This window comes from Equus przewalskii, chromosome 4, assembly GCF_037783145.1.
Source record: "Equus przewalskii isolate Varuska chromosome 4, EquPr2, whole genome shotgun sequence".
NCBI classification, from domain to species: Eukaryota; Metazoa; Chordata; class Mammalia; order Perissodactyla; family Equidae; genus Equus; species Equus przewalskii.
The window spans coordinates 82,263,739-82,278,191 of record NC_091834.1 but is presented as its reverse complement, the minus strand read 5'-3'; the positions used below and the strand labels follow the sequence as shown (position 1 = coordinate 82,278,191).

The 14,453-nt window shown below is 37.2% G+C and overlaps 1 protein-coding gene across 10 annotated transcripts in view; it reads left to right on the top strand.

The window, feature by feature from the left end:
- GRM8 (glutamate metabotropic receptor 8) overlaps positions 1–14,453 on the top strand; it is a 718,262-nt gene that overhangs the window by 251,354 nt on the left and 452,455 nt on the right. The window lies entirely within an intron of this gene.

The following is a 14,453-nucleotide window of genomic DNA, read 5'->3' as shown; positions in this document are numbered from 1 at the left end:
TAAGGCTGAGAGAAGAATATTGGAAAAAGCTGAACATTCAGAGAATTTTTAGAAATGGGAATGTCATTTTATGAGAGTACAAAACAGAATATGAAATACTTTGACATATCAAGTGAGATCCTCTACTTTCTAATCAGCAGAGGACTTGAAATAATTGATGTTTTTGTTAAATCAGAATCTCCAAATTGCTGCTAATGCTCTTTCTTAAGGTTTTTCTTATGTCTTCCAACGAACTGAAAATGTTTAAAATCATCAAATACACTGATGTCATGGAACTTCAAGAAATTTATACATGTTTTGGTCAAAACAGATAAGGTGCTCAAAGAATCCTTCAATAAAGATAAACTCATGTGGAAGATGTATGCAAATGAGTCAGTTGAATATTACAGTGGTGGACAGAATTGATGAATTTCAAGACTGGTCTTTGTCTTTATCTGGAAAATAAGAGTTGCGTTCATTGTACAACTAAACCTGTAAGACAGAATCAGTTAAAAAATACTGTCCTCTATATCATAATGAAACAGGAACAAATTTCCCATAAAGCTATTGCTGCTTCCTCCTCACTTAAGTTGACAGATATTCTCTATGACCAGAGTGACTGTGTTTAAGATGCCATTATTCAGGTGACTGAGTTTTATGTTAAATTATGTTCCACATGTGCAGTCCTTTAAATTATGTAGATACTTTTGTTGGATTTCATGATATCTTGTATTTCCTGTTCTGTAATTAGAAACATGAAGATTTAAGAACATCCCAGTTTTAAAAAATTATCATGGTAAATCTTTAACCTGTAATTATAGAAAGGAATTTAATATGAACCAGGACCAAAAGAGGTTTCCAAGGTACAAAAAAATCCTTTTGGAAGTATAGATTTCATTGATTGTGTGTGTGTGTGTGTGTGTGTGGTTCCAAAACAGTGAGAAAATCATCCATACTCATGTATTTTTCAATTTTATTTGTTGTGGTTTGTCACATTTGGACTTTTAAAAAATGTCCTTACTACTCCCTGACTTACACATCTGACGTTTGTTTGCCCATCTGGATTGAGTCCTAATTAGAAAACAAATCACTGTTAGTGATCTCATTCATTAATGGAGAGACTGGGTAGTCACAAGATAGGAAAGAGTTAAAATAAAATTTTCATAGTTGGAAATTTGCAAGTACTGCTATGATTTTATTTCAACATTTCATTAGAGATTTACATTCTTAGAATTTCCAGAAGCTAAAATGAGTATTGTTTTATTTTCCGGTTATAATTAGCCCATGTGCATGGAGACTCTCAGAGACCATTTACTGAAGTTAGTAGAAATTCTGAGCTCCCAAATAAAAATGTCAAAAGATATTTCCCCGGTCTATGTTGCGTTAGGAAATGAATGATTTCCTATGGGTAAGAGCATTAGGATAAAGTTGAGGGAGATTATATGCTCCTCCTGCCTTCATCCAAGCTCCCTGGAGTAAAGGGAAGTTGCAATTACCACAAACTTGATAAAATAATCAGATTATACAAAATCAGCTCTTTTTCCTTTCTTTTTCTTTTTTTTTTTTTTGTAAGACTTTACAAACTGAAATTTAAAAATCAAGATGGAAAATAAAAACCTACTAAGGCAAGTCCTGGTAATATATGGGACCTCCACCATCCTCCCTTCTCCCCCAAATGTAAATCATGTTTTGTCTCCCTTAAACGTCTCCCCCAGTACTCCTCAAATCTCAGGATTGGAATTCATGTTTTTAAAGAAAAAACTGTCTTGGCCTGATACCTTCCTGCTGACCTCACCATTTTCTCTTCTAATCTCGTTGACTCTATCAATGGACTGATGTTTTCTCATCTCATGGTGACTGATATTCAGTGGGAGGAGGCCTCTTCCAGGTTTAGAGAGTGGTGCTATCAAACCAAGTGGAACTATTTTGGTTTCATTAACAGCCTGTGGAATTGTATGGTGGATTATGATATTGGGATATATTATAGTTTTGAGGATGGGCCATCCAACCTGCGGGCTCTTTCAGCCTTGATGCATCTGTACTTTGAATCCCTCTTCAGCTATCACATTGACTAGGTTAGTATTTTTTAACCAGAATTGCATATCACAATAATCTGGGAGGCAGGCCCAAATTTACATCCATAACTACCCTATTTTATCAATTCCAGAATGCATTTTTTTTTCACATTTTCTCACTTCTGAAATCTGGATGTACTTTCCATTAGTTTAATTATGGTGTAATTGCAGAATTTTCTTTCTTAGTGGTATGTAAAATAATGGTGCATCTTACAATCAATGAAATGGCATCTTAGAGTCAATGAAATGTGGACTGTATCAGAATCTCTTAGGGAGAGAGTGGCTCATGGTATGAATCTTACAAACTCTCCAGGTAAGTCTGATGTACACTACTGGCTGTAAATACTTTGAACTAGCTCTGGGAATATTTCTCCAATTAACAATACTAATAAACTAATCACTGCCATGCATTTATTTTTCCCCTGCCAGGCACTGGCATAAGCAATTTCTGTATTTTTATCTCATTTAATTCTCACAACTAACCTATTGGATGGGTATTATTATCCCCACTAAATGGATTAAGAAACTAAGGTTTAGAGAGATGAAGTAACCTGCCCAAGGACATAGAGATATTAGTGGAAGGGCCAGGATATGAACCTGGGTGAGTTTGACTCCACAGCTCTAACCACTACATTATATAGCAGTGGTTCTGTTTAAAGTGTGGTCTGCAGACCAGAAGCCTCAGCATCCCCTAGGAACATATTAGAAGTGCAAATTTTAGGGGCTTGCTCCAGACCTAAAGAATGAGAAACTCCAGGAGCAGGGCTCAGTAGTGTGTTTTAACAAGCCCTCCAGGTTATTCTGATGCATCCTAAAGTTTCAGGACCACTGTCGTATAGCATAGACATCTCTCACAATAGGATTAGGAGGCATCCTAATAAAGATAGGACCTAATAAAGTTTATTGGATAGCTGGCTGGCTCATATTATAATCCTAAAATAATGTCATGTTTGCAAGGTTGACTGAGCTTTTAGTTGCTTAATAACAAATAAAATTGCGTTTGCTCGAATATGCTTTAATTGTAGTTCCCAGTAGACAGAACTATGGTAACAAAATAGACTAGGCTCTAATGTTTTTTTGCATAATGAGCATAGTCAAAGCATTTAGTGCGAATGGATTACAATTCCCCATATAAGATGGGAAAGCTCTTAAAGGACCACATGTCTTTCTTTGGTCTGACATCCTCTTGTCCTCAATCTTAGTCTAATCCTATTATTTCCTTTTTTCAAAAGTGCAGAATACAGTATCTTTGTTCCTAAGAGGAAAGGACGAACTGACAAGATCCTTCCTTGTATTATCTTGGGTTGATAGATTAGTTGAATCTAGCATTTGTAATGCAGATAGAAACAGTTTCTGAACAAAAGCTGATTAAAGAATTTCATTGAAAAAACAAAGAACTTGCTTGCTTAGTGAAAAAAAATTGATTGACATTAAGGAATTAAGCATCCCAAAAGGATAAATAAATTTGGTTCCAAGAAGAAAAGGCAGTTTAAAAAAATAAAATAATATACCAAAGCAACAAAATGTAGAGATGCCTGGTGAATATGATTATGTCTACCCCAAATCAGTACAACTATTTGAAAAGCACAACTCAAATAGTAATTTTTTTGCTCTGCATGATGCAAAATAAGCAATTTGATTTTTCTTTTTCCACTAAATTGACTGGTTCTTGAATGCATTATTTGACCCGCAGTACTGTATTATCCATGGCATTTCCCAGATGACTGAGCTAAGTAGATGTCTTATTGTTGTTTTTGTCTAATAGACATGTATGGGGATGAAGATAGTGATAATTGGAAAAGAGGAAAGCGTAGCATTTGGAATTCGGGAGTGGAGATTTTAGAAGCATGAGTGGTCCTGAGCCCAGAAGACCTGATGTTCGGCTATACTGACCTGCAGGCCCTGTCTCCGCCTCCATGAGCTTGTACATACTTATTAGCACAGATTGGTGCCTTATAAATAGGCAAAAGGGTCTAGAGCCTTGTTTCAAATCCTGAAATGCTCCCTTTTTGATATCTGTTTCTAACTTTTCTCTAATATGTGATTTTAATCTCAAAATAGGCTCTGATTTATACCGAAGAGCTGTTTCCTCCTGTGTCTTTCTGCCTTAAATGAATCTCTAGGCTCCTATCCTATGTACCCTGATGATCTTTTGGCTCCCTGTGCCCCTGTCCAGCTTGGATCTCAGCACTGGGAGCCAAGATCACCTGTCCAAGCCTTAAATTTTGCCTACAACCTCAAGTTTGGCTAGCCTCTTGGAAATTAGCCCTCTTCATAGACATATGGGGGATAGGGAGCAATGTAGTGTACTGGTTAAGTTCATCTGCTAAGGATGGCCTGTAATTGAGGCCCCCATCAGCAATTCGGTAACTGTGACATCTGGAGAAACTCCTCTCTGGGCCTCATCTACTTTATATCCAATGGTGGTGTTACATGCCGTCAAGTTGGCTCTCACTCCTGGAGACCCTACGAAAGAGTGATGTCCACAATGGATGTCCAGTGGTGTGTGTGTGTATATATATGTAGATATATATTCATACATGTGTATGTATACATATATTTGAATGAATGAATGCTGATGAAAATAATGTAGGATGATATGTTTAAGACACATAGCAAAGTCTAACACATAGATTGTGTTCAACATGTTTCCCATTATTATTATGGCTTTTCCCCCCTACACTTGGTTATTTGTTTGTTTTTAGCATTGTTACCACCCACTCCTTGTTTATATGAACTGGTCCCTGGCCATTATCTCTATCCTGTTGACTAGTCTTTAATACCTCCATTCTACGACCTTCTACAACCTGCCATCGACAAGGCCAACACAAATTTAGCATGAATCAAATAATTTATTTAGAGAAGTTTATTGTTGTTAACTAAGGCTCATCAGCATTGAGCCATTGAATCAAATGGTTTCCTCAACCTGTGCAATCAGAAAAACATTTTAGGAGATTTTTTCCTAAAATTCTTTGAGAACTTTTGTGGGTGAAATGGCAACACAGTACAAGTGTTTAATTCCATATTTCTGGCTTCCTAGGTTTAGTAAATAGTAGAACTCAGGGAGTACTAAAGCTTAACCACTTAATGTGTAGCCTTGCCTGCTTGTTAATTTGGGCAACTCTATAGATTTAATCGTTGGTTTGGGTTTCAAAGCTTGGCTTTTACTTGCTCTTGCAATAGCAGTCAGCCAGTTTAAGCAATTTGTCATTCATATAACAAGGAGGCTGAGGAAGACTCAAAGGTGGTAACTGAGTATGGAAATCACTGCAGCTAAAACTTGATGGAGTTGGAGGATTAGATTATGACAGACACAGAAATGTTTTCTTGACTGTAATTTATGGCCTCACAATTTTCTTTTAATTTCTAGAGCATTTACATACTTCTGAGTTGTCTAATAGATAAATCTTAGGCAATGGCTTTATACCATTATGATGACCCAGTGGTAAACTTATATATTACATCTGATGGGCATCAAAGTGGTAGTTTGTCCAAGACCAACATATCTCTATAGACATTTTCATAAGCTGAAGTCATCAAACACATTTACGTCTGCCTATGGATCCTGTGCATTCACAGGTGCACATTTAATGATGCACGAATATTTACATATTCACACACGTGAATTAGGATTTATTCTGAGAGCTGAAAATGGGATTGTAAAGTCGTGGAGGTTTAAGGCAATTTCCTCAAGACCTGCTTATGCTTGATTATGATTTATTTGTTTAAACTTAACCAATTGTATATTAATAGTACTGTTCTCTTTGAAGAGAGAACTATTATTTCAAAACTTATTAAGGCTATATATGAATTTAAGAGAGAACTATTATTTCAAAACTTATTAAGGCTATATATGAATTTGGGGCCTATTTAAGACTTGAAAAATCAGATTAAAGAAATAGTATATGAAATATTGTAAGTTTCTAAACATGAAGCTGCCTTTGGTTTTTTGATTGAAGATGCTTTCAGGCATTTTTAGGGACGCATTTGTATTTGGAGGCAAAAATAAGAGATGATTTTCTAAGTAAAGACAAAAATGAAGAAGCAATCCACATATAATGCATCTGAGATTGCTGTATTTTTTTTTTTCCAAGGAGGGTGCATTTAAGAGGTTTGCCGATAGCTTTAGGTTGTGAAGTTCTTATTCTGGTATAGATTACTGTTATCCATTGAATTTACAGAATTATCTGGGTTGTTTTTATTTATATATATATACTTTATATATGTATATATATTTTGAGCATTGTGAATAAATGAGGCAGTGCCAATAACTACCAGAAACCCATCTGACCCGTGGCCCCAGTGTAAGGTATTCTGATGGACCCGTGATTCCGTGTCTCAGAATGAGTGATGTAGAGTGAGTCTCATGGAGCTCTGCTCTATAAGTCCCTATTTTTTTCTATCATGGGGAGAATGAGGTGGTAGAATTGGGCCCTAGAAGTGACATTAAAACATTCCAATAGACACTCAGCAACCTCAGCTTGTGAACGATGGGTGCTTCACCCCTCTCCCCTTCCCTTGTCTCTGCCCCGTGACCCTTGTCCTTCAGAGCAGGCCAGAGCCACATTGGTCCATCTCTCTCAAAGGCAATTCTATTTCTAGATAGATCTGAGGAGAGTCTTGGGCAGCACATTATTATTTGTATTGGCCCAATTAGCTTTGTTTTACTTAGGAAGACAAGTTTAGTAAGTCGAAAGTTTTCTGGCTGGGTCATGCTGACCAGTATAACAGTATCTCCAATTATTTTGCTATTAGGACAAAGCACATTCACTCCCTAAGTCCTCAGTGTAGAAATCATGATATATATGTTTCTCTCTTTCAAGGGGAGGTAATCATAATGTTATTTTGTGGGAAAATTTCCAGTGTACAAGCTGACGCCTGCTGTCCTTTCCTTTTAAGGTGAAATAATCACAAACAATTTAAAGAAATCTCTGTACGTTGTTACTTAGTGCATAAATCTTTTCTTTTATTCTTGTGAAAATATATTTCAGCTCTTACTTTGGTTCCACAAAGTGCTGTTTTCTCTGTTTTACTCTAACTTGAACAATATCTTTGAGTGCTTACGATGTGCCACATGTTGTGCTGGGGACTGGAGATAGGAAGATGAAAAGACATGAAGCTCTCCTCACGCAGCTCACAGCATTGTAAGAAAAATGTCACACTGTTTTGTGCTTATTGGTTTACATGCCTAAGTGTAAGGAGAAGCTTGTCCACAGTATACCAGGTGACACAGTGGGAGGGGCCACTGGGGATAGTCAGGAAGGACTTCGTGAAGGCATGAAGGAGCACACTGAGCTCATTTTAAAGCAAATAAGGGAATAAGGATATATTAGAAAAAACCTTAATGGCTGGCTCCGTGGCCGTGTGGTTAAGTTCGCGCTCTCCGCTGCAGGCGGCCCAGTGTTTCGTTGGTTCGAATCCTGGGCGCCGACATTGCACTGCTCATCAAACCACGCTGAGGCAGCGTCCCACATGCCACAACTAGAAGGACCCACAACGAAGAATATACAACTATGTACTGGGGGGCTTTGGGGAGAAAAAGGAAAAAAATAAAATCTTAAAAAAATAAAAAATAAAAAAACAAGGTAGGGAGGGTGAAGGAGGCATATTCTTATTTTACAACTGTAGTAGATATAGGGTAGAAAACTTCCTCAAAAATTCATCATACTAAGAAGCGTATTTGACGCTGGAAGAACAGATTCAAGAGCATTTGTGCTATCACAGGAAGCCGTAAATTTGGAATAAATCTGAATTACTGTGCTTTTCTTTAAAAATAGAATTGAATGGGGGCCGGCCCGGTGGCGCAGCGGTTAAGTTCGCACGTTCCGCTTCTCGGCGGCCCGGGGTTCGCTGGTTCGGATCCCGGGTGCGGACATGGCACTGCTTGGCAGCCATGATGTGGTAGGCGTCCCACGTATAAACTAGAGGAAGATGGGCACGGATGTTAGCTCAGAGCCAGGCTTCCTCAGCAAAAAGAGGAGGACTGGCAGTAGTTAGCTGAGGGCTAATCTTCCTCCAAAAAACAAACAAACAAACAAACAAAAAATAGAATTGAATGAATTTGAGAATTTGATAACGTTTTAATGCATACAGTGCAGTAAACTAACAGGTTAAGAGAGCTTCACTTGTGAATATGTCAACTATTTTTATTTATTTAGATAATGTATTGAGAATTTTAAATTTTCTGTTAAAATCTTTTTTTCTTAGCAAAACTTTTTTTCTCGCATTTATAGGGCAAAAGAAAATTCTGACCCAGATTCTATCAGAAATTATGAAGTCTGAATTAGTTTAGGTTCTGATTAATGATGTTTTTTGATATCAACTAAAATACTTTTGCTTAGGTCACTGCAAACCTCCTAATTGCCCCATTCAAAAGATATTCTCCAAAGATCTGATGGCATTTAACAATCTCTACCAACCTGCACACAAGTAGTAGCCCTTTATCAGGCATCCTTGCTCTTTCTCTTTCTGCTATCCTTTTGTGTTTTGTTCACATTTCTATTTGAGTGGTTATCATAGCATTGCAAATATTCATTGTACTGTCTCTCTCTCTCTCATAAAAGTTATGAGCTCCTTGATGTTATTCACTGTTGCATCCCCTGACATTTAAATGAACAAATGATGACATTCATGTGTTTGTTAATAGTCTCCATACTATTTTTGATAAGTGGTTGTCAATTTTGGCTGCTCATTGAGATCACCTGGGAGCTTTAACAAATGATTGATGTTTGGATCTTACTTTCAGAGATTCTGAGTTAATTGATCTAGGGGGTGGCCTGAGCGTCAAGATTTTTAAAAACTCCCCAGGTGACTCCAATGTGCAGTAAGATTGAGAGCCACTGATCTGGCCCCGTGTTGTCCAACACAGTAGCTGCTAGCCATGTGTGGCATTGAGCACTTGAAGTGTAGCTAGTCTGAATTGAGAGTAAGTGTAAGTATATACACCTGATTTTGAAGTTTTAATACAAAAAATGGTAAAATATCTCAATAGTTTTTATATGATTGCATATTGAAATGATAGTATTTCAGATATGTTGGGTTAAATAAAATGCTTTTCATTTATATTAAAAGTTTAATTAGGGGCTGGCCCCATGGCATAGTGGTTAAGTTCAGCATGTTCTGCTTTGGCAGCCTGGGTTCACAGGTTCAGATCCTGAGCATGGACCTACACCATTCATCAGCCGTGCTGTGGTGCTGACCCACGTATACAAACTAGAGGAAGATTGGCACAGCACAGATGTTAGCTCAGGGCTAATCTTCTTCAGCAAAAAAACAAAACAAAACAAAACAAAAACCCACAAAACTTTAATTAATAATAAAATTAATTTCACTTGTTTCTTTTTACCTTTTTAAATGTGGCTACTAGAAAATTTAAAATTACATATGTGACTTGCATCATATTTTTATCGAGCAGTGCTGATCTAGATGATAACTTTCTAAATGGAAGGGACAGAGATGTTTAATTAACAAATACATGCTTAATGAATGCTTTCTGTCAGATTAACTGAGAGTGTTCATGTTTTGTACAGTCCTTGGTACAAATAGTTCCTCTTCCCAGCTATCTATATTTAAAATAATTCAGATTCAATTAATATTTATTGATTGCATGAGTTGTGGAAATTATTGTGCTAAGAAGAGAAATAATGCTTGTGATGGAAACAGAAAGAAACCAGTGACTCTATGGTTTCAGATATATAAAAATGAAATAGAACTATTGAAAATGAAATGGTAAGTTGAAACTGATCAAACTAAGGGGGAATTGAGAATATAGAGTGCTATTTTTGTCATTATAATTGCATTATAGGGCAAATAAAAATGTTCTTCTTAAACTAGAGTCTTAAAAAAACCCAAAACAAAAAGCCTGAGTGAATGATTTGGTTTGCATGCAGAAGAGATGGATGAATTATGGACATAAACATATGTAAACATGTGTATACGTGTTTACAAAGATTGGAAAGTGATACACGTATAGGAAGAGAAGTTAAGGTCGAAGACATCTAAGGTTTCACAAATGGAGAGATGACTATGGAATTGAAGACATTAGACAACATAACCATCTTGAATCCTGAGCATGAAACTCAGTTTTAGGGGAGAGAACACAGGAACAGCTTGACCTATAGGGCAAACCACTGGGCAGAGCAAATATGTGGGTGGTAGGAGTAAAACATTTACTGCAGGCTCAGCTGATTGGGTTATCGTGGTGGGCAACATTTGCTCGAACCACAGGTATTCAAAGAAAACGATGTTAAGTGTTTTGAGCAAGCTCTTATTGAAGGGGATTGGTTAAAATTGGAAATTGCTAACTGTGAGTTATTAAGAGACCCAGTATCCATAAATCAATTAAGGTGCATTATATTCTATTCCATTGCCAGCATTCATTTAAACACAAACTACTGTATGCTCTACTCACAGTAGTACAAACCAAAAGTTTAGGCTACTTTAAGTTTTTCTACAGTGTTTGTCTTTGTTGAAAAATAATGAAATAATTATTTCAGTTTGGTTTCTGATAAGCTTGAAGGGAAACAAATTTGTATTCAACAAATTCCTGGGGCTATAATCTTATTTTTGCTTTGCTTCTCACATCTTGACCTTAAGAAGCAGTGTGGGGGCGTTTTGAAAAGCTGGGCTTTGGTGTCCAAATAGAGCTGGTTTGAATATTGTCTCCATCACTCACTCTTTGACCTTGACCAAGTCACTTAACATAGCCAAGCCTCAGTTTGCTTGGCCCTAATACCTACCTTGCAGGGCCACTTAGAGGAGGAAATGTAAAATGCATTGCTTAGCACATGGTAAGTCTTTATAAATATTATTGTTATTGTTATTATTGCAAGGTTGAAAAACATTCTGAGCAGGATAGTTTTTGTGTAAGCAAAAATTATAATTAAAATTAGTATTTTGTATGTGAACACTATTATTACTGCTACTAGCCCCCAGAGTTTGGAAGGAGAGGAGAGAAGTAGAGAAGAGTTGAAGAAGGGAGAAAGGCGGCACATGGCATCAGCAAGAACGCTTCCCCATTTATAGTTGGAGCCACTGGGGAGTTGACAGAGGAATAATTAAGACCAGAACAGGTGTGTGAGGAGGCGTAGCAGAGCTGGGTGGTCCTCCTTTGATAGGGAAGCAGGGCTCAGCTGTGACTGACCAGCAGCTGTCCAAGCAAAAAGGACATGTACAAGGAAGCACTTCTTCCCCTCCTACAAGCCTGGGGACAATGCTTTCCTTCAGGCTCCTGGGGCTCTGTTAATGTGCTGCTTGATAGACGGTTTGTGAGCAGAACATTACAAAGCATCCATCCTCGGGATCTGGAGTCTGAGTTATGTCAGGAAGCACCTGCTGTGTGGTGTTCAGATGCAAGGGTAGAGCCAGCACCAGCCTGCTTCACCAGAGCCTGGCACATAGTAGGGATGCCATAAGTATTGATAGGATCCAAATGAATGCACACTTCTTACACTTTACAGCCCCCCATGAATATCTGGTGTGTGAAAAAATCAAACTAAATTCTAGACAAATGAGAATCTGGTTATATTCCTTTACACATGGTGATGGTATAAGAGAGGAAAAGAGAATGGAAATCAATGGTAAATTAAGCAAAGGGAATTAACTTACAAAAGACAAGCCCTTTAAATGCCTCTCAAAATTCTGCATTTGCTTGTTTTACAAAATGCTTTGATCAATGAAATGCAGCAGTAGGTGAGGAGTTTCACACTTAGCGATTCCTTTTTCCGAGGCCTATTTAGAACAAACCCGAAAATCTTTCACTTTTTTTTCTAGCTTAACCTTTTTACAAAGAGAAAGGATTTCTATCTTCATTTAAAGTAAGACTTAGTTAACTAAGATCAGTTGAGTTTTGAGAGCTATGTGCTCTGCCCTTTAGCTATGATAATATAGTCAAAACTTTCTTTATGAAAATGAGGTAAGAGAATTGTTTGATTTGTGAATATTTGCAAGAGAAGAACTGGCTCCAATTCATGGCATCACATTTGTTTACATGTCAGTCATCCATAATGATGAAGGAGAGGTATCTCCTGGAGGTGGGAGTGTTCTTTCCTGAATTTTAAGCATTGCTAAACCATTTACAGGAGGATTTGGAATATCACTCAGTTCACATGGAAAGTGGGAGTAGCAGGAAAAGAACAAAATTAAATGGCACTGTTTTCAAAATAGGAATAGTTTGGATTTTACAATTTATCTGCTTGGAAGTGACATAGTCCAACTCACATATTTCAGTTCACTTCTTTAAAATGTGTATCTGGGAAATATCATGTACAAGTAATTTTTCTGGGTCTAGAACAAAGCCAAATCTAGGTCCTAGTCTAAGGTGCCAACATTTCCTTGGGTCTGCCTAAAATATATCAAGGTGATTGCCCCTACTTCTCCCCTCATAGCCATCTTCTCTGAATATATAATGTCATAAGCTATAAAATAATTTAATTTTTAATTCTAAATCAACTTTCTAAGAGCAGTGTTGTGTTTGGCCCAGAATAATGTTATTAATTAGCTTGTTAATTTTTTCATTCTTATTCTAATAAAACGTTGTCTACTTTTTGATAACTAAAGCTATATTTTCGGCATTTCTTCAAAAGCCAAGACATTGCAATTGTTTTTTGGAAGGATATTTTTCATTTATTTATATTTTTGCTTGAGTCTTTGATGAAGGCTGAATGAAATAGCATTATATTAGTAGAGTTGGCTTCTTTTGTAAAGACTCTGCTAACTCTGACATCATCTGATTCTGTTTTGTTAACAAAGATGATGCATCTTTGCAGCAGATTTTTTTTTTCTCACCACCAGGTGCCAGGATTTTGTCAGTGTATAAAAATTGGAAGATTGATTGGTGTCCTTTTCCTGTTCATTGATTTACTTGGGTTTCTGGCTGGCTGATGTATGTGTAGCATCAGATACCATGGATTATGTGTATGAGAAGAAAAAAATAAAGAGCTCAGTAATAAAAATAATAAGGACTACAATTTGTTAAATGCTTGCAATTTGCTAAGCACTGTGGTAAGTACTTTACACACATTATCCTCTTAATCTTCTCAACAATTGGATCTTATAGATGAGAAAGCTGAGTTTAGAGAGGATAATTAATTTATCCAATGTCACACAGCTAATAAATGATGAAGCTGATTTCAACCTAGGTTTATCTGACTTCAGAACTCAGACCAGATGGCTTCTGATCAAATTATGATTTATGATCAAATTAAATTCAAGATATTTGAGCCAGGCATTTTACTAGGCATCATGGAGGATGAAAAGCCCACAAGAAGTTTAGCATCCCTTAAAGGAAAAAGATACGTACACAAATAATGAAGTAATAATTTTAAGCAGTTTTACCGGTGAACTTTAGGTTTTCCCCTTTTTCTAGAAATCGCTGGCTCTTTCAACCCCAGAAAGTATACCCTTATCCTTCAAAATTTGGGTCCCATGTTCGTTGGTTCAAGTAGGATATAATGAAGATATGTTTCTATGACTTTTCACCCAATCCCAGGACAATGTTGTCATCTCTCAAATAAGGAATCAAAAAGAGTCTTTAACTAAATGATTTCTTTTATACTTCCAGTTTACTTTTGTCAAATTTTGCCCCCAAAGGCCCCCTCGTTCCCTCCCTTCTAGGCCTCTGGCGTAGCTTTAGCTCAGGGACTTTCCATCTCTGGCTTGGTCAGTGGTAGTTTTCCTTCTTCCAGCATCTGGCACCATTCTCTGTAGTCTGTCCTTGCCTCTTATCATTGTAGCATTTTTCTCTCAATTAAAGATCACGCCAAGCCAGTCCTTAAAGCTCTGTGGATTCACAAGACTCAGTGAATTAGGGCTAACAGCCTTCACTCTCGTTCAGTCTTTTCCCAGGGTTACTCTTACAAGCTTGCTAACCTCCTCTCCTTTCATCTTCCAGCTTTTTCCTATCATCTGCCCACGTTAAATTTCGCTGTGTTTCGGAAGCTTGCTAAAGTCAATAGAGTAAATTTTAAGTCTAAGTGTATTCTCCATACAAGACTCTCCCTCACAGTTTTGATGACATTGACAACTTTACTGAATGTACTTCTGCATGAAATAAACTGGGTTGTGTGTTGACTATTTGGTATTTCAGTACACGGGGTTGAGGGTAGGGGCGGATAGAGAAAACTCTTAATGCAATGGACATAGCTTTTTTCCATGTAAATTTTTCTTTGAGGATAGAGATCCTGTGGTGATCTACTTCCTTCGGGGAAGTGGAAGGGACTCTTCTGTTACAGGTTTTCTACTTTTTTTCAGCTAACTTGTTTTAGTGCTTACTGATTTTGTTCAGCTGAGAGCTTTCTTACTTCCAGGCATAAGCTCTATGTCAATGCAGTGTTCTCACCCTGGTCAGGCGCCAGAATCATCTGTGGAACCTTTAAAAAGCGTTCACACAATGGCCCCACC